The sequence below is a fragment of the Cervus canadensis genome, chromosome 24, assembly GCF_019320065.1.
Source record: "Cervus canadensis isolate Bull #8, Minnesota chromosome 24, ASM1932006v1, whole genome shotgun sequence".
NCBI lineage: Eukaryota > Metazoa > Chordata > Mammalia > Artiodactyla > Cervidae > Cervus > Cervus canadensis.
Window position 1 is genome coordinate 44,281,434 of NC_057409.1, and position 21,234 is coordinate 44,302,667.

General features: G+C 37.3%; 1 pseudogene; it reads left to right on the forward strand.

Annotated features, from left to right (window-relative positions):
- Positions 1 to 18,950: 18,950 nt before the first annotated feature.
- On the forward strand, positions 18,951 to 20,071 carry LOC122426141 (annotated as a pseudogene).
- The last annotated feature ends 1,163 nt before the right edge of the window (positions 20,072 to 21,234 follow it).

Consider the following 21,234-nt stretch of genomic DNA (forward strand, 5'->3'; position numbering starts at 1 on the left):
CCTTCTCAATCTCTTTACAGACTTCCTTTCTTTTGCTTGTCCCTTAAATAATGGTTCTGCCTTTGACTCTCTTCTTTTTGTCAACTAGAATTTAATGATCTTTTGTTTTAATGGTCATATATCCCTCTACTGGTAGTCTCTTTAGATTGAGGAGACAGAGTCTGGGGAGCCACAGTGGCTAGAGTTCACAGGGCGAAGTCCCAGAGCTGAGAGTGTCCCTCAAGTTTTCAGCTGAATACTAATTAGTGCATATGAGGAAGGAAATCATCCAAGTCTGGGGAAGAACTACCTGACAGGAGCAAAGGAAACAATTCTCAAAGCTCATACAGGGACAAAAGTAGTTCAAATTCATATCAGACAAAATGGAAAATCTTTTAATTTGTGTTTCATTAAGTAGTAGAGAAAAATTAGTCCTACACTAACAGTTCCATACAACAAAGCTGAAGAGAAAGCCTCAGAAAGATTTATCTCTTTGGGACTTCCCTGATATTCCAGTGCTTAAGAATCTGCTTTGCCATTTAGGGAATGTGGGTTCAATCCCTGGTCGGGGAAATAAGCCTATGCACTATGCAATGTCTGCAACTAGAAAGTCTGCACACCACAACAAAGATCCTGCATGCTGCAACTAAGACCTGAGTCAGCCAAATAAGTAAAGAAATATTTTTAAAGATTTAACTATTTATAAATAATTTAACTGCATTTCCAGACCAAAACTCAAAAATACAGGAATATCCAGCACCTAGAAATGTAAAGTTCACAATGTCTAGCACTTAACTAAAAAATTACAAGAAAATGCAAGGAAATGGGAAAATACAAACCAAAATGAAGACAACAATCCATCAACAAAATCAGGCTCAGGAAAACCACAGATTATAGAAGTAGAGGGCAGGGATATTAAAACAGATACTATTCTATATGTTCAAGAAGATAGAGGAAATATTGAGCATGTTCAGTCAAGATATGAAAGATTTAAAAGACCCATATTAAAATCCTAGATGCAAACTACAATGTCTGAGGCGAAAAATATACTGCATGAGGTTAGCAGCAGATGAAATATGCAAAAAGAAAACATTAGTGAATCTGAAGGCAAAACAACAGAACTATCCAAAATGAAACACATGAAGGAAAAAAAAACTATCAGGGAAAGTTAATAAAACTTTAAGCAACCTAATATATATGCAACTGGAGTCTCTGAAAAAGTATTTGAGGGGCAGAAAAAAAACCTGGAATAAATAGTGAATGAAAACTTCAAGTTAGGTAAAAACTATAAACCCATAGATCAAAGAAACTCAATGAAACACAAATACAAGAAACATGAATAAAATGGTACCAAATAACATGAAAAGTTGCTTTAAACCAGTGATATGAAATGACTGACTGATCAACCTAACCCACAACTTTCCTTTTGGACCAGAACTGACTGAACAATAGACATGGTATTCCTGAAACTTCGACAAAATATTAAGTTTAGTGTCTGTTCCATTCCAGACTCTTTAAATGAATCAGATCAGCCCTAAAACATGAGATCCAGCCTCAGGCAATACCAGCTGTCCCCAGCTCTCATTCAGATGGTCTGTCATTTACTGTCCAGAATTGTCCTACTTATTTTCTTTGCCTTCCTGGATTGACAATCCCCTTGAATTTTAATCTATGTACACGTTCTTTGTAATTGCACAATCCATTTGGAAAGAATTTCCTATTTCTGGCTCTCAGCACTCTGTTCAGACCTGACTTGGAAATGTCCCCTATCCCAGCCCTCAGGAGCTAAACCAGACAGGCCACGACCATTTTTACCAGTTTTCCTATGAAAAGTTTCTAGGAAATTTTTAAGAGAATAGGTCTTAAAAAGTTCTTATAGCAAAGAAAAAAAAAAGTGTAACTGTGAGATGATGGATGTTAACTAAATTTATTGTAATATATACATACACCAAATCATAAGTTAATGCTGTTAAAGTGATGCACTCAATATGCCAGCAAATTTGGAAAATTCAGCTGAGGCCACAGGACTAGAAAAGGTCAGTTTTCATTCCAATCTCAAAGAGGAGCAATGCCAAAGAGTGTTCAAACTACTGCACAATTGCACTCATTTCACATGCTAGCAGAGTATTGTTCAAAATTCTCCAACCTTGGCTCCAAAAGTATGTGAACCCAAAACTCCCAGACGCTCAAACTGGAATTAGAAAAGGCAGAGGAACCAGAGGTCAAATTGCCACTGAGAGGGTAACAGGCAGGAAGGCCAGGGGTCTCCAAACAGAGGAAATAGGTTGCAAGTGCCAGACATTTTCATCTCTCTTAAGCGGCAGGAGGAAAAAAACCATCGATATTTTCTTCTTCTCTATACAAATTTAAAAGGAGGTTTCTCTTAAAATGTTGTGTTGCCAAGACACCTGGTTTCACCTGAAGCTAACTATTCTCAAACCTTGAGTTAACCAATACATTTTTTTATGGAAATGTTTGTCTTAAGATATGTTAATTTACCCCAGACTCTGTAAGTTCCGCCAAATGGCCCAACCTACTTACTCAGGTATTGTTCCCTAATCTATGTAAACGAAACTATTTGTTTGGTAATCTGCCCTTCTACAAGATTCAAGTCAATCGTTTTATGGCCAGGGATGAATTATCTGGTGCCATTCTAAATTCTAAGACATTCCTTTCTTTTCATTAACAGACTGTGAGTGACTATATAACTTACAACTAAAGACTAGGAGGGGAGCACTCTTTCTGCCCCCTTCTGATGCCTATGTCAGAAGCTTTCTCTATCTCCTTTATACTTTAATAAAACTTTATTACACAAAAGCTCTGAGCGATCCAGCCTCATCTCTGGCCCCAGATTGAATTCGTCTCCTCCAGAGGCCAAGAATCCTGGCGTCTTATTGTTCAGCAACAACCTTTCACCACCATGAATCATAGATCATGGATCATATGGATCCATATGTTGGATATGATCCATATGTTGGATCATAGAAAAAGCAAGGGAATTCCAGAAAAACATCTACTTCTGCTTCATTGACTATGCTAAAACCTTTGACTATGAGGATCACAACAAACTGTGGAAAATTCTTAGAGATAGGAATACCATACCACCTGACTTGCCTCCTGAGAAACCTGTATGCAGGTCAAGAAGCAACAGTTAGAACCAGACATGGAACAACAGACTGGTTCAAAATTGGGAAAGGAATACGTCAAGGCTGTAAATTGTCACCCTGCTTATTTAACTTATATGCAGAGTACATCATGAGAAACGCTGGGCTGGGTGAAGCACAAGCTGGAATCAAGATTGCCAGGAGAAATATCAATAACCTCAGATATGCAGATAACACCAGCATTATGGCAGAAAGTGAAGAGGAACTAAAAAGCCTCTTAATGAAGGTAAAAGAAGAGACTGAAAAGACTGGCTTAAAACTCAACATTCAAAGAACTAAGATCATGGCATCTGGTCCCATCACTCCATGGCAAATAGATGGGGAATCTATGGAAACAGTGACAAACTTTATTTTCTAGGGCTCCAAAATCACTGTGGATGGTGACTGCAGCCATGAAGTTAAAAGACGCTTGCTCCTTGGAAGAAAAGCTATGACAAGCCTAGACAGCATATTAAAAAGCAGAGACATTACTTTGCCAACCAGGGTCCGTATAGTCAAAGCTATGATTTTCCAGTAGTCATGTATGGGTGTGAGAGTTGGACCATAAAGAAGGGTGAGTTTCAAAGAATTGATGTTTTTGAACTGTGGTGTTGAAGAAGACTCTGAGAGTCCCTTGGACTGCAAGGAAATCAAACCAATCAATCCTAAAGGAAACCAACCCTGACTATTCACTGGAAGGACTGATGCTGAAACTGAAGCTCCAGTACTTTGTCCACTGATGCAAAGAGCTGACTCATTTGAAAAGACCCTGATGCTGGGAAAGATTGAAGGCAAGAGGAGAAGGGGATGACAGAAGATGAGAAGGCTGGATGGCATCACTGACTCAATGGACATGGGTTTGAGTAAACTCAGTGAGTTGGTGATGGACAGGGAGGCCTGACGTGCTGCAGTCCATGGGGTCACAAAGAGTCAGACACGACTGAGTGACTGAACAATGACAACAACCAAATCACTATAATGTATGCCTAAAACAAACACAGAGTTATAGATCCATCATATCTCAATAAAAAGATTTCCAGAAATAATTTAAGCCTTCTAACCATGTGACCAGATGCTAAACAAGTAATGTTGGGATCCACCTGGGTGTTGTGAAAATTTCATCAGGTTGAAAATTGAGAATTCCAGTAGCATTTGTTATATAAATTTGGAGACTAAATGGAAATATGTCCTCACATCAAATATGCCTTAAGAGAAATGCCTGTATTCTTGCTGCTGAAATCATAATTGAGCAATAAATGCTATTGGCACAAATACTAACTCCACAATAGGGCACTTTTTTATAAATAAAGTTGAAGAAAGTATTTGGGCAGCTTTTACATTACTGAAAAAATTAGCTTTTTGGAATTGATGGCTTTTATAGCTGTTACTTAAAAATTCTCCTTCTGACAGTGAATTTCTAATCATGTTGCTCTTTGTTAAAAACACCTGGTCACACTTCTGCTGTATAAACAATGCTTACCTGTAGTCACATGTGGCTTATGTGTTCAATCCTAAAATAAATCAGAATGGGTGGTACAGCTTCACTGGTCCCAAAGGAGGCTAAAACCAAAGAAGTTTTGAAACACAACTTCATTTTTATTTTGGTGAACCTTTGGATCCATCTGGACCCAGAATGGGATGACAAAGGAATAGTGAGAAGATAAAGATGAAAATACCTGGTCTTAGTCTCAAAGAATTAACAATCTAGAGGCAAGATAACAGTCAAGCAAAGTAGAATGAGGCTGCTCATGCTCAGTCATGTCTGACTCTGTGACTCTTTGGACTGTAGCCTACAAGGCTCCTCTGTCTATGGGATTTTACAGGCAAGAATGCTGGAGTGGGTTGCCATTTCCTCCTCCAGAGGATCTTCCTGACCCAGGGTTCGAACCTGCGTCTCCTGTGACTCCTGCCTTGCAGGCAGATTCTTTACTGCTGAGCCAAAAAGTCAGCTTTCATTCCAGTCCCAAAGAAGGACAATGCCAAAGAATGTTCAAACTACCATGCAGTTGTGGTCATTTCACATGCTAGTAAGGTTATGCTCAAAATCCTTCAAGCTAGGCTTCAGCAGTATGTGAATCAAGAACTTTCAGATGTACAAGCTGGGTTTAGAACAGGCAGAGGAACCAGAGATCAAGTTGCCAACATCTGTTGGATCATAGAAAAAGCAAGGGAATTCCAGAAGAGAAACATCTACTTCTGCCTCACTGACTATGCTAAAAAGCCCTTGACTGTGTGGATCACAATAAACTGTGGAAAATTCTTAAAGAGTTGGGAATACCAGACCACCTTACCTGTCTCCTGAGAAATCTTTATGCAGATCAAGAGGCAATAGTTAGACCAGACATGGAACAGCAGACTAGCTCAAAATTGGGAAAGGCGTGTGATAAAGCTGTATATTGTCACCTTCTTTATTTAACTTATATGCAGAGTACACCATGCGAAATGCCAGGCTGGATGAATTGCAAGCTAGAATCACGTTTGCCAGGAGAAATATCAACAACTTCAGATATGCAGATGATACCATTCTAATGGCAAAAAGTGAAGAGTAACTAAAGAGTCTTTTGATGAAGATGAAAAAGGAGAGTGAAAAAGTTTGCTTAAAACTGAATATATATATAAAAAAAATAAGATCATGTCATTCAGTCCCATCACTTCATAGCAAATAGATGGGGGGAAAGTGGAAGCAGTGACAGATTTTATTTTCTTGAGCCCCAAAATCACTGTGGATGGTGACTGCAACCATGAAATTAAAAGATGCTTGCTCCTTGGAAGAAAAGCTATGACAAACCTAGACAACATATTAGAAAGCCATTGCTTTACTGACAAAGGTCTGTCTAGGCAAAGCTATGGTTTTTCCAGTAGTCATGTACGGATATGAGAGTTGGACCATAAGGAAGGCTGAGTGCTGAAGAATCGATGCTTTCAAATTGTGGTGCTGTAGAAGACTCTTGAGAGCCCCCTGGACTGCAAGGAGATCAAACCAGTCAATCCTAAATGAATGCTGAATATTCATTGGAAGAGCAGATGCTGAAGTTGAAGCTCCAATAATTTGGCCACCTGATGCAATGAGCCAACTCACTGGAAAATCTCCTGATGCTGGGAAAGATTGAGGGCAAAAGGAGAAGGGGACAGGAGAGGATGAGATGATTAGGTAGCATACCCACTCAACGGACATGAATTTGAGCACACTCCAGAAGATAGGGGAGTTTGGTGTGTTGCAATCATGTGGTCCAAAGAGTTGGACATGACTTAGTGACTGAACAACAACAACAAAAATGGAATGAGGTAAATTGTAAATTGAGTATAAGCATTGTGCTGAGGGCTTGAAGAAATGGGGCTTATTATATTTGTGGCAGGAGTTAGGTTTCAGTAAGTAAGACGGAGTGAAAAGCAGTGTGGGACATCAGAGAAAACAGCCTGGGGCTTCAAGGAGTTGCTAGATGTTGAGCTTTGAAACTCTTGTGGCAGTGCGGCCAAATGGACGTGGTTCATGGCTGAGCAAACAGATCATGTCTCCTGAGCAAACATCATGTCTCAATGTCTCCTGTGACCTATGGAGACCATAGGACCCTGAGCACAGACAAGAATGCTTCCTGTTAATCTGTAAGACCAGGTCAGTCCCACTCTACCATTCACAGCTCTCTCACACAGCCCAGGCTGCCACACAGACCCACTATATAGCTGCAAAAGTAAGCCACTAGGTGATTTTAGCTTTTGTAACTCTTTGGAATCATACATTTTATTATGCTATTCATTAACCTTAGCAAGAATAATCAATTGAAGGATAGTAGAAAGGGGGAAGAAATGATGTAATATATGAAGTAAGTATGGTAAATGCTTTTATGAAGATAAAAAAGAGAAGAGATCAATATATAAATTGGGTGAAGTTCTCTAGTTCGATCAAGATGAAGATTTCTGACATATTATGAAACTCTCAAAATCTGATGGCTATGTTTTTATTTCCTCATGTACTCTTTTTTTTTTTTTTTTTTGCCTGTGCCAAGTCTTACTGGCAGCATGCAGGATCTGTGCTTGTGACCTGTGAACACTTAGTTGCAGCATATGGGATCTAGTTCCCTGACCAGGGGTGAAACCTGGGTCCCCTACATTGGGAACATGGAGTCAGCCACTGGACCACGAGGGAAGTCCCCTCACTTACTTTTATTTCTTCCCCCTTTAAAGGATATATTTTAGGTGGTTGGGCAAAAAGAGAAATTTATAGTCCTCATAAAAACTGATTTAAAAAAAATTTAAGTAAAACTACTTTAAATATGTTCAGTTCAATTCAGCAAATATTGAGGGTTTCCTTTTCACAAAGTACTGTGAAAGAACAAGTGTAGTTGTGTATAAATAGTTTAAATGAGGACTTATACTCATTATAAGAATTGTGATAAAGTCTGTTAAAAAACAGAATTAATGAATGGACTTTTTAAAAAAAAGAAGACATACAGATGGCCAACAGGTACATGAAAAGATTGACATATGAATGAATAAAGTGTGGTATGTATATATAAAATGGAACATTATTCAGTTACAAAAAAGAAAAATCTTGTCATTTGTGACAACAGAAATGGACCTTGAGAGAGAGAGTTTTATGCTAAGTGAAACAAGTCAGAGAAACAAAAATATCATATGTGCAATCCCAATTATATGTGCAATTCAAAAAGACCAAAAAAAAAAAAAAAAAAAAAAAAGGCAGCCAACCTCATAGATAACAGAGAACAGATCTGTGGGTGCCAAGGTATAGGGTGGGGGATGGGTTGACATGGGTGATGGGAGTCAAAAGGACAAACTTCCAGTTATAAAACAGATAAGTCATGGGGATGTAATGTACAGCATGGTGACTATAGCCGCTAATACTGTATTGTATATTTGAAAGTTTACCAGGGAGTAAGTCTTAAACATTCTTTCTCATCATAAGAAAAAAATTTCTGTGTCTGTGTATGATGATGGGTATGAACTAAAGATTGTGGATCATTTCACATTAAATACAAATATCAAATCATTGTGTTACACACCTGAAACTAATGTAATGTGTTAATTATGCTTCAATTAAAAAAAACTCAAATTAAGTCCAAATCAAACATTTGCTGAACTTTTATCATGTGTAAGGCACCGTGTAGGAGATAAAAGAATAAATCAGTCAAGTTTTTCAAGGATTTATAACCTGCTAGAGAATAAAGCAAGTATAAAAATACCTGAGTTACAAGATAAGGCAAGATATATTTTTACTAGGAGAGTACAAAGTTCTGTGCAATTTTCAGGAGTGAAAGATCGCTGTCAGGAATCAATCTCACCGACTCAAACTGCAGAATCAGTTCCAAATATAAGGAAACATTTACAAGCCATGAATGAAGGAATTAATACCTTGAGTTTAATCCTTGTGTGGCTGAAAATATGAATTGTGATGTTTTCTTGTTGGAACTTATTTAGCATCTACAGATACAGTTTTAGTTTTAAATTATGCTTCACTATAAAGCCTGGTCTAAATATAAAATCTAATTTTAAGCTTTTATATCTGTATTAAACCCTCATGCTCTTGGATTGTGTTACTATCACATGGGATTCCTGGGTCCAGGTGATACCACTGCCTGTGAACCTGATTCTTCCTCAGTAAGATGATTCCATCTGTGCTGATATAGGGATTCTTTATTTTTAGGACAGTTATTGCTATGGTTACTGTGAACCATAGTACTGAAGAGTTGGCCTTCAGTACTATGTCTCTGAACAGCTAGTATTTCCCACAGAAATTTTGTAGCAAGAGAATAAATGAAATAAAATATATCATACATTTAACACCAGAAAAGCTATAATCACAAAACATGCACTTAATTGTCATCATCTAAATATATAATGCAAAGATTTTTTTAAAATCTCTTTGCTCTTCTACAATAACATAAAAAAGTCTGACCAACGTATTTAAAATAAGTACATTTACAAAAATATTTGATTAATTATCAAATCAGCAGGAAAATGCAAGTTAAATGCTGTTATTTCCAAATTCGGTTTGGGAACTGAGTAATTAAAGTAGGTGAAAGATTTGCAGAGGGTATTAAATGTTTTATTTATAATGAGATTAAATAATAAATTACAGATACTGTAATTGGTAAGAATCCAAATGCAAAATATTTCTTTCAAGCCATAATTTGCTTTGCAGAGCACTGTTTGAAACATGATTAAGAATTACTCTTTCAGTTTTAAAACAAAACTTGAAAATATAAGACTCTTCTAAATGACACAAAATCTTCAGATTTACATCTTAAGTGTACTTAATGTTCTTATTTCACAATGGGATTTCCAGAAACCTAAGTCTTTAGCAACAACCAAAATCCCTTTTAGTCAGTTTTGGGGCCACATTTCAAAGGAGTTACTTTTTAAAAATTCTGTATGTGATATTCACCAGAAAAATATACAGACCTTGAGACAAGATTCTGTTTTTTTTTTTTAATAGCTAAAGCCATGTTTTAAATTGTTTATACCTATCAAAGGTAACTCAATCTAGTAAGTGACATTTAATAATTTAATGAGTTAGCATTTTGAATAATTATATTTGTAATATATGATAAATGTAATACTATATAAAAATAAAATATATTACCTATTTTATATATAACATGTTAAAATAAAACTCTTTACAGTAGATCCTTTCTAATAGAACTATTGGCAGGTAATGCAGTTTCCATTGTGTGATCTAGTTTCTAAATTCCTAAAGCTGATTTCTGACCAAAAGAAAAATAAAAACAGAAGCAAAACAAACAAACAAACCATTTCCTTGTTGCTAACTGATATTGAGGTAAGTCAGGATTCACATGGAGGATTGTAATCTCAATAGTACAGCTGTTTAATTTAAATATCTTGAAATTCTAGAAATTCTGAGGACCCATGAGGATTATATCAAAATTTGAAACTCATGTTACCAAGTGAGTGAGAGGTCATCATGAAATAACGTTTAATTTTTGTTGCTAAACTACCAAGCTTTTATATAATAAACTATATATTAAAAAAAAAAAATCTGATGAGTCCTCTGAATGCTATTTTCTAGTGATAGTTGAATACTCTGAGGAGAAAGTACAGTAAATTCCTCCATCTTTGTCTTAACATTTTATATGTAGTATGTAAATATCATCTGCATTAGGAATGTAGAAATTAAGGGTAATACAAAAATTAAACATATTTTTAACTGTTTAATTCAGTGATTTTTATTATATTCACAGATATTTGTATCATCACCACAGTCAATTTTAGTAATTTTTGTAAAACATAATTTTAATTGTTTTCCTAATCATGATTGACTACACGCCATCATTAGTTAATTTATCAATTTATATACTCTTAGAGCAAGGTTCATTGCACTAACAGTGGGTCCAATCCAAATTTTGGTCTTTCCTTTTTTGTTGTTGTTGTTGTTTTTGGTTGACTTTCTTTTTCATGGTTAGATCATTATATTTACCTGGTAATAATGCTAACAGAGTTCACAACTTATTTTCTTCTTGTTTGCTTATTCTTGCATATTGTTATTAGCAATTCCTTTGTAAAACATCTTTTTAAGGCATTTATCCTTCACAAAGTTTAGTTTGGTAAAGCTAGTAGATAATAAATTCCATGAACCAAGTACACATCAAGTATTGTATATACTTCTGCATTAAGGTGAATTCTTTAGCATCTGAACCATCAGGGAAACCTATAAAAAGTATCATCTGTAACAATTCACTTTAAAAATTCCCTTTGTCGGAGAGTGTTTTGCCTATGTTCTCTTCTAGGAGTTTTATAGTTTCTGGTCCTACATTTAGATCTTTAATCCATTTTGAGTTTATTTTTGTGTATGGTGTTAGAAAGTGTTCTATTTTCATTCTTTTACAAGTAGTTGACCAGTTTTTCCAGCACCACTTGTTAAAGAGGTTGTCTTTTTTCCATTGTATATTCTTGCCTCCTTTGTCGAAGATAAGGTGTCTGTAGGTACGTGGATTTATCTCTGGGCTTTCTATTTTGTTCCATTGATCTATATGTCTGTTTTTGTGCCAGTACCATACTGTCTTGATGACTGTGGCTTTGTAGTAGAGCCTGAAGTCAGGCAGGTTGATTCCTCCAGTTCCATTCTTCTTTCCCAAGATAGCTTTGGCTATTCGAGGTTTTTTGTATTTCCATAAAAATTGTGAAATTATTTGGTCTAGTTCTGTGAAGAATACCATTGGAAGCTTGATAGGGATTGCACTGAATCTATAGATTGCTTTCGGTAGTATACTCATTTTCACAATATTGATTCTTCCAATCCATGAACACGGTATATTTCTCCATCTATTTGTGTCCTCTTTGATTTCTTTCATCAGTGTTTTATAGTTTTCTATGTATAGGTCTTTTGTTTCTTTAGGTATACATACTTCTAAGTATTTTATTCTTTTTGTTGCAATGGTGAATGGTATTGTTTCCTTAATTTCTCTTTCTGTTTTCTCATTGTTAGTGTATAGGAATGCAAGGGATTTCTGTGTGTTAATTTTATATCCTGCAACTTTACTATATTCATTGATTAGCTCTAGTAATTTTCTGACAGATATACAGAACAGACTTCTAGACTCTGTGGGAGAAGGCGAGGGCGGGATGTTCAGAGAGAACAGCACTGAAACAAGTATACTATCAAGGATGAAACAAATCACCAGCTCAGGTTGGATGCATGAGATGGGTGCTCAAGGCTGGTGCACTGGGAAGACCCAGAGGGATGGGATGGAGAGGGAGGCGGGAGGGGGGATCAGGACGGGGAACACATGTAAATCCATGGCTGATTCATGTCAATGTATGGCAAAAACCATTACAGTATTGTAAAGTAATTAGCCTCCAATGAATAAAAATAAATGGAAAAAAAATCTCCAAATTAAACAGAAAAAAAAAAAAAGTCCCTTTGTCCTCCACTTCAGAGGGCTGAAGTCCCACTTTCCCCTCAGGATATCTTAGTTACCAACATTTCTGTTGGATCACTTGGTATCCACCAAAAGTGGGGAAACCCCACTGTCTATCTGTACATTAAACATTAGCAAAATTAATTCATTTTTATTAAATATGAAAATAAATATGTTTAAATTTCTCCTCTTCTCACATCAATGCATAGTCTTGCACATTCCCTGAATTATCTGTATCCCATTTCAGGCACCATCATGTTAGAAACTGAGTCTATTCTCTGATATGTAAATTTTTAAAAAGAAAAATGACAAATATGACCAGTAATAGGAAAGATAAAGGAACTATTTCTACTGGAATAGTTTTATTTAGTCTCTAGTCAAGCAAGCCTTGCCAATGTCCTATCCTTCAGAAGTTAAACAAATTTATATTAAGATGTAGGCTGACGTGTTGAAAACTCAACATACCTCAGATATTTTACAGATTTGGTTCAAGATCACTGCAATAAAGCAAATAGTACAATTAAACATATATATATAAAGCACCTTCTTTTTCCAAATATCATTAAGGTCTATATTTGATTGAAGTAGCAAGTTGATAATTGTAAATACATCCTATTACGCAAGTACTGCTCATTTCTGCTGTTCCATCTTGTCCATATTCTGCAATCCCTTTTTTCCTTTTTTTATTTTCTCCTGTTTCTTCCATCATAGTAACTGTCCACTTGGATAAACTCTTATTCTTTTCATGTTTCATAGATTTTCTATGCCAACTTGTCCCCCAGCATCTTCACGTTACTTTAAAAAAAAATGTCTGAATCTGTTTCATTAGGTGTATCAAAGCATAGTTCCATTCAAAGTACAAGTATATGGTAAAATGACTATATTCATTATTTCCTTTTTCAATAAAATATTACACTCCATATTTTGGATTTTTTAAAATCCCTACTGTTTACTTCAAGCATAATTAGAAAGTAGCTCTGAGAAGAGATCCAAAAGGATACTTTAATGGCATTTTATAGTGCTTATCAGATACATGATAGGTAACATATTTTAGTGGTAACTATGGATTATAGAGTCCGACCTGGATTCAAAATCTAACCCTAGAACTTACTAGCTATGTCATCTTGTGTTTTGTTACTTTACTATGGACTTGGCCAACATACAAAAACAGATAATAATATTTTAATAATCATCTACAGTAGTCATGTATGGATGTGAGAGTTGGATCATAAAGAATGCTGAGCACGGAAGAATTGATGCTTTCAAACTGTGGTGCTGGAGAAGATTCTTGAGAGTCCTTTGGACAGCAAGATCAAACCAGTGAATCCTAAAGGAAATCAATTCTGAATATTCACTGGAAGGACTGATGCTAAAGCTGAAGCTCCAATACTTTGGCCACCTGATGCAAAGAGCTGATTCATTGGAAAAGACCCTGATTCTGGGAAAGATTGAGGGCAAGAGGAGAAGGGGGCGACAGAGGATGAGATGGTTGGATGGCATCACTGACTCAATGGACATGAGTTTGAGCAAACTCAGGGAGATACTGAAGGACAGAGAAGCCTGGAGTGCTGCAGTTCATGGGGTTACAAAGAGTCAGACATGACTGAGGGACTGAACAATAACAACAGTGCTTACTTGTGAGGCTAGTGAACAAATAATCAGCATTGTTCTCAAACGTACTTTCATTTTAAGAACAAGAATCACATTTAATTGGCTCTAGTTCAAGTAATGGCAATAGCTAAGATGACAGAGGCTTGTAAGCTTTGCAACTCCTTAGAAATTCAGGCAATAATTTTAAAATTAAAGTATAAAGAAAACTTTACTTCTTGCTTCCAGCAAAAATTTTGATGGACAAGGAAAATCAATTCTAAGACTGGAGAACAAAACTGTTATTCTCTATTATAAATGTATCAAGCACTGAATTTTCCATTTTTTTCTCTACCTAACAGAGCAAATGAATTTATAATTAACAAGAAATTCAGTTTCTTTAATACAGATATGGATATTCAAGTTATCTGCTTCTTAAGTGAGCTTTGGCAGTTTGTCTCTTTAGGACATAGTCAATTTCATAAAAATTTATTAGCATAAATTTGCCAATAAATATTATTGTTGTTCTAATGTCCCTATGGGATCTGTAGTGGTGTCTCTTCTTTCTTTACTAACATTCCTGATCTGTGTCTTTCTTTTCCCTTATCATTCTAACTAGTGCATGCATGTTCAGTGGCTCAGTTATGTCTGATTCTTTCCAACCCTGCCAAGCTAGAGATCAATCTTTTCAGGTGTATGCCATGAACTTTGCTATTTGTGTTTTCATTTCATTCAATTAAGATATTTTCCAATTTCCCTAGACTTTTTTGAGAAGGGGATATTTATAAGTGTGCTGTCCAATTTCCATATATTTGTAGATTTTTCAGATGCTATTTTTATGCTAATTTCTTCATAGCCTGAGAATATACTTTGTTTGGTTTCAATCTTCTTAAATATATTATCTTATGGCCCAGAATATAGTCTATTGTGGTAAATGTTTCATGAGTATTTGAAAAGAATGCTCTACTGGTTTTGGGTGGTGCTGTTTAGTTGCTAAGTGCTGTCCAACTCTTGGGACCCCATGGACTATAGCCTGCTGGGCTCTGTCCATGGGATTCTCTATGCAACAATACTGAAGTGGGTTGCCACTGGGTGGTGTGGTCTGTAGATATTGTATCAAGATATTTAAGGGATTTCCCTGGTGGTCCTGTGGCTAAGACTCTAAGCTCCCAAATACAGGGGGCCCAGGTTTGATCCCTGGTCAGGGAACTAGATTCTGCAAGCTGTAACTAAAGATTACAAACACACACACAAACACACAAGTTAGTCATTCAAGTTGTGTCAAACTCTTTGCGACCCGATGTACTATAGACTGCCAGGCTCCTCTGTTCATGGAACTTTCCAAGTAAAGATTCCGCATGCTGCAACTAAAAGAGCTTGCATGAACACTATACTATGTGCTGCAATCAAGAGCTGTTGCAGCCAAACAAATATATTTTAAAAACAGATGTTAGTGTTGTTCAAGTTTTTTAGAACCTTACTAACTTTCTATCTACTTAAGAAGTTCAATTACTAAGAATGCACTGTTGAAATTTCTAACTACAGACTTGTCTATTTCTCTGTCAGTTCTGTTTTTGCTTTATACACTTTGGAGTCCTGTTCAGTTCAGTTCAGTCGCTCAGCCATGTCCGACTCTTTGCGACCCCATGAACTGCAGCACGCCAGGCCTTCTTATCAATCACCAACTCCGGAGTCCACCCAAACCCATGTCCATTGAGTCAGTGATGTCATCCAACCATCTCATCTTCTATCACCCCCTTCTCCTCCTGCCCTCAATATTTCCCAGCATCAGGGTCATTTCCAATGAGTCAGCACTTCGCATCAGGTGGCCAAAGTACTGGAGTTTCAGCTTCAGCATCAGTCCTTCCAATGAACACCCAGGACTGATCTCCTTTAGGATGGACTGGTTGGATCTCCTTGCAGTCCAAGGGACTCTCAAGAGTCTTCTCCAATACCACAGTTCGAAAGCATCAATTCTTTGGCACTCAGCTTTCTTTATAGTCCAACTCTCACATCCATACATGACCACTGGAAAAACCATAGCTTTGACTAGATGGACCTTTGTTGACAAAGTAATGTCTCTGCTTTTTAATATGCTATCTAGGTTGGTCATAACTTTCCTTCCAAGCAGTAAGTGTCTTTTAATTTCATGGCTGCAATCACCATCTGCAGTGATTTTGGAACCCAGAAAAATAAAGTCAGCCACTGTTTCCCTGTCTATTTGCCATGAAGTGATGGGATCGGATGCCATGATCTTAGTTTTCTGAATGTTGAGCTTGAAGCCAACTTTTTCACTCTCCTCTTTCAGTTTCATCAAGAGGGTCTTTAGTTCCTCTTCACTTTCTGCCATAAGGGTGGTGTCATTTGTATATCTGAGGTTATTGATATTTCTCCCAGCAATCTTGATTCCAGCTCATGCTTCCTACAGCCCAGCGTTTCTCATGATGTACTCGGCATAGAAGTTAATTAAGCAGGGTGACAATATACAGCCTTGACGTACTCCTTTTCCTATTTGGAACCAGTCTGTTGTTCCCTGTCCAGTTCTAACTGTTGCTTCCTGACCTGCATAAAGGTTTCTCAAGAGGCAGGTCAGATGGTCTGGTATTTCCATCTCTTTCAGAATTTTCCACAGTTTGTTGTGATCCACACAAAGGCTTTGGCATAGTCAATAAAGCAGAAATAGATGTTTTTCTGGAACTCTCTTGCTTTTTCCATGATCCAGAAGATGTTGGCAATGTGATCTCTGGTTCCTCTGCCTTTTCTAAAACCAACTTGAACATCTGGAAGTTCACAGTTCATGTATTTGCTGAAGCCTGGCTTGGAGAATTTTAAGCATTACTTTACTAGTGAGTGAGATAAGTGCAATTGTGCGGTAGTTTGAGCATTCTTTGGGATTGCCTTTCTTTGGGATTGGAATGAAAACTGACCTTTTCCAGTCCTGTGGCCCCTGCTGAGTTTTCCAAATTTGATGGCATATTGAGTGCAGCACTTTCACAGCATCATCTTTCAGGATTTGAAATAGCTCAACTGGAATTCCATCACCTCCACTAACTTTGTTCATAGTGATGCTTCCTAAGGCCCACTTGACTTCACATGCCAGGATGTCTGGCTCTAGGTGAGTGATCATACCATCGTGATTATCTGGGTCATGAAGATCTTTTTTTGTACAGTTCTTCTGTGTATTCTTGCCACCTCTTCTTAATATCTTCTGCTTCTGTTAGGTCCCTACTATTTCTGTCCTTTATTGAGCCCATCTTTGCATGAAATGTTCCCTTGGTATCTCATTTTCTTGAAGAGATCGCTAGTCTTTCCCATTCTGTTGTTTTCCTCTATTTCTTTGCATTGATCGCTGAGGAAGGCTTTCTTATCTCTCCTTGCTATTCCTTGGAACACTGCATTCAAATGGGTGAATCTTTCCTTTTCTCCTTTGCTTTTCGCCTCCTTTCTTTTCACAGCTATTTGGGAGGCCTCCTCAGACAGCCATTTTGCTTTTTTGCATTTCTTTTTCTTGGGGATGGTCTTGATTCCTGTCTCCTGTACAATATCAGACCCTCTGTCCATAGTTCATCAGGCACTCTATCAGATCTAATCACTTAAATCTATTTCTCACTTCCACTGTATATTCATAAGGGATTTGATTTAGCTCACACCTGAATGGTCTAGTGGTTTTCTCCACTTTCTTCAATTTGAGTCTGAATTTGGCAATAAGGAGTTCATGATCTGAGCCACAGTCAGCTCCTGGTCTTGTTTTTAATGACTGTATAGAGCTTCTCCATCTTTGGCTGCAAAGAATATAATCAATCTGATTTCAGTGTTGACCATTTGGTGATGTCTATGTGTAGAGTCTTCTCTTATGTTGTTGGAAGAGGGTGTTTGCTATGACCAGTACGTTCTCCTGGCATAACTCTATTAGCCTTTGCCCTGCTTCATTCCATACTCCAAGGCCAAATTTGCCTGTTACTCCAGGTGTTTCTTGACTTCCTACTTTTGCATTCCAGTCCCCTATAATGAAAAGGATATCTTTTTTGGGTAGTAGTTCTAAAAGGTCTTGTAGGTCTTCATAGAACTGTTCAACTTCAGCTTCTTCAGCATTACTGGTCCGGGCATAGACTTGGATTACTGTGATATTGAATGGTTTGCCTTGGAAATGTACAGAGATCATTCTGTCGTTTTTGAGATTGCATCCAAGTACTGCATTTCGGACTCCTTTGTTGACTATGATGGCTACTCCATTTCTTCTAAGGGATTCCTGCCCACAGCAGTAGATATAATGGTCATCTGAGTTAAATTCATCCATTCCAGTCCATCTTAGCTCGCTGATTCCTAGAAAGTTGATGCTCACTCTTGTCATCTCCTGTTTGACCACTTCCAATTTTCCTTGATGAAGTTCTGTACATATTTAAATTTTTATGTCATCTTAAAGAACTGACTTCTAGTATCATAAAACACCCCTCTTAATAATATCTGTTTTCTGATATTAGATAGCCACTTCAATGGTCTTTCCACTACAACTGAATTCATTAGCGTTTGTACAGAGTATCTTTTTCCATTCTTTTACTTTTACCCTATGCCTTTAAAGAGGTTTCCACATACACAGCTTATAGTTGGGTCTTGCTTCTTTCCCAAGATGCCAATCTATCTTGTAATTGGAATATTTTTGTTTATTTTCAGACCATTTATATTTGGTATAATTACTAACATGATTAAGCTTAAATCTAACATTCTGCTATTTCTATTTGTCCCATTGCTCTTTGTTCCCTGTTAAATGCATTCCTTATCCTCTTTTGCAGTCTTTTTATGACTCCATTTTAGCACATTCCACTTACCATTAACACCTTATTAGGAGTTCATCTGTTTCATTTATTTAGTGATTTCCCAAGTTTGTATTTATAAACAAGAAATTTACAAAGAAAAAAAATCACCCAGAGTTTTATATTAGTTTTATTTTTCAAGCAGAATTATTACCCATCTTCAGCAAGCTGAGTTTTAAGTCTCAACTTTAATTAGAGATTTAATTAAAATTTAGAAATTCAATGATATGGGGAGAATGTCTATTGTTAGAAAATACAGGAAAAAATGTCAAACTTCTCACTATGTGGGAACAATTAGGAGTAAACAAAGAGTAGAAAGTACCATAAGAAAAACTAACATGACAGATGCACATGTTGTATTATCATAAACAAGGCAGTCAAGTATTTTAAAGTATGAGCTATGTCCCTCTAAACTCCCTACAGATGATGGTAAAAGCAGCAAAGTCAACTCTTAAAAATCTGGGGACTTCTTTCTGCCTGTGGATGCCACCGAGAAAGCATTGTTGAAGTCTCCGCTCCCCCACTCCACCACTGCCGTCATGTCTAAGTCAGAGTCTTCCAGAGAGCGCGAACAGCTGCAGAAGCTCTTCATCAGAGGATTGAGCTTTGAGACAACCAGTGAGAGTCTGAGGAGCCATTTTGAGCATTGGGGAAGGCTCACAGACTTGTGGTAAGGAGGGATCCAAACACCAAGCGCTCCAGAGGCGTCGGGTTTGTCACATACGCCATGGTGGAGGAGGTGGATGCGGCCGTGGATGCGGCCATGAATGCAAGGCCACACAAAGTGTACGGAAGAGCTGTGGAACCACAGAGGGACGTCTCAAGAGAAGATTCTCAAAGACCTCATGCCCACCTAACTGTGAAAAAGATTTTTGTTGGTGGCATTGAAGACACTGAAGAACATCACCTGAGAAATAATTTTGAACAGTATGGGAAAATTGAAGTGATTGATATCATGACTGACCGAGACAGTGATGAAAAGAGAGGCTTTGCTTTTATAACATTTGATGACCATGACTCCGTAGACAAGATTGTCATTCAGAAATACCACACTGTGAACGGTCACAACTGTGAAGTGAGAAAAACCCTGTCTAAGCAAGAGCTGGCTAGTGCTGCATCCAGCCAGAGAGGTTGAAGTGGTTCTGGAAACTTTGCTGGTGGTCGTGGAGGTGATTTCCCGGGGAATAACAACTTTGGTTCTGGAGGAAACGTCAGTGGTCGAGGTGGCTTTTGTGACTGCCGTAGTGGTGGCGGATATGGTGGCAGTGGGGATGGTGATAATGGATTTGGTAATGATGGTGGTTATGGCGGAGGCAGCCCTGATACTCTGGAGGAAGCACAGAGGCTATGGAAGTGGTGGACAGGGTTACGGAAGCCAGGTCAGTGGCTGTGGTGGGAGTGGAAGCTATGACAGCTGTAACAATTGTGGAGGTGGCTTTGCTGGTGGTAGTGGAAGCAATTTTGGAGGTGGTGGAAGCTACAATGATTTTGGCAATTACAACGATCAATCTTCAAATTTTGGACCCATGAAAGGAGGAAGCTTGGGAGCAGAAGTTCTGGCCCCTAAGGCGGTGGAGGCCAATACTTTGCCAAACCATGAAACCAAGGTGGCTATGGTGGTCCCAGCAGTGGCAGTAGCTATGGCGGTGGCAAGTTTTAATTACTGACAGAAAACAAATGTGACGTAATTAGCCTCCAACTAATAAAAAAAAAATAATAATAATAATAATTAAATAAATAAATAAAACAAAGCTTATCGAGAAAGGAGAGCCAGAGAAGTAACAGGGAAGCTACAGGTTACAAAAGATTTGTGAATTCAACCAAGCACCGTGGTGGCAGGGCCTAGCTGTTACAAAGAAGACACATCTTAGACAATACTCATGTGTATGGGCAAAAAACTTGCACTGTACTTGTGACTAATTGTGTAACAGGTTATTTTAGTTTCTGTTCTGTGGAAAGTGTAAAGCATTCCAACAAAGGATTTTAATGTAGATTTTTCTTTTTTTGCACCCATGCTGTTGATTGCTAAATGTAATAGTCTGATTATGACGCTGAATAAATTCTTTCCTTAAAAAAAAAAAAAATCTGGGGACTTCCTTGGTGGTCAAGTGGTTAAGACTCCATGCTTCCATGGCAAGGAACATGGGTTCAATCCCTGGTCGGGAAACTAAGATCCCACATTAAAAAAAAAAAAAAAAGAGTACACCTATGTTCATAGCAGTATTATTCATAATAGCTAAAATGTGGCAGCAACTCAAGTGTCCATCAGCAACCCAAGTGTTCATCAATGAATGAATAGACAAAATATGGTATATACATAAAACAGAATTTTTATTCAGCCTTAAAAAGGACATTCTGACATATGTAACACAGATGAACTTTGAGGACATTATGCAAAATAAAATAAGCCAGTCATAAAAGACAAATTCCGCATGATTCTACATAGAGTAGTCAAAAACCACAGAGAAAGAAAGTAGAATGATGGTTGCCAGAGGCTGAGGGGAGGATGGGTGTTATTAATTAATCACCATTAGATTTTCCATTTTAAAAGATGAAAAGAGTTATAGAGATGGATGGTGGTAATGGTAGTACAATATTATGAATGTATTTAATGTCATTGACTGTTCACTTAAAAACAAGATGGCAAATTTTATCACAATTTTTAAAAATTAAAAAAAAGGAACCTATTAGAACACATCCATTTGTTCAAATATACGCTGGCTGTCAGCTATTTGCAGAATGTCCTGCTGCCAGTATTCAACCTCTCATGTATTCCAAGCCAAATCTGATATGGCTCGAGACACTTTTTTTAAGAATGAAAAA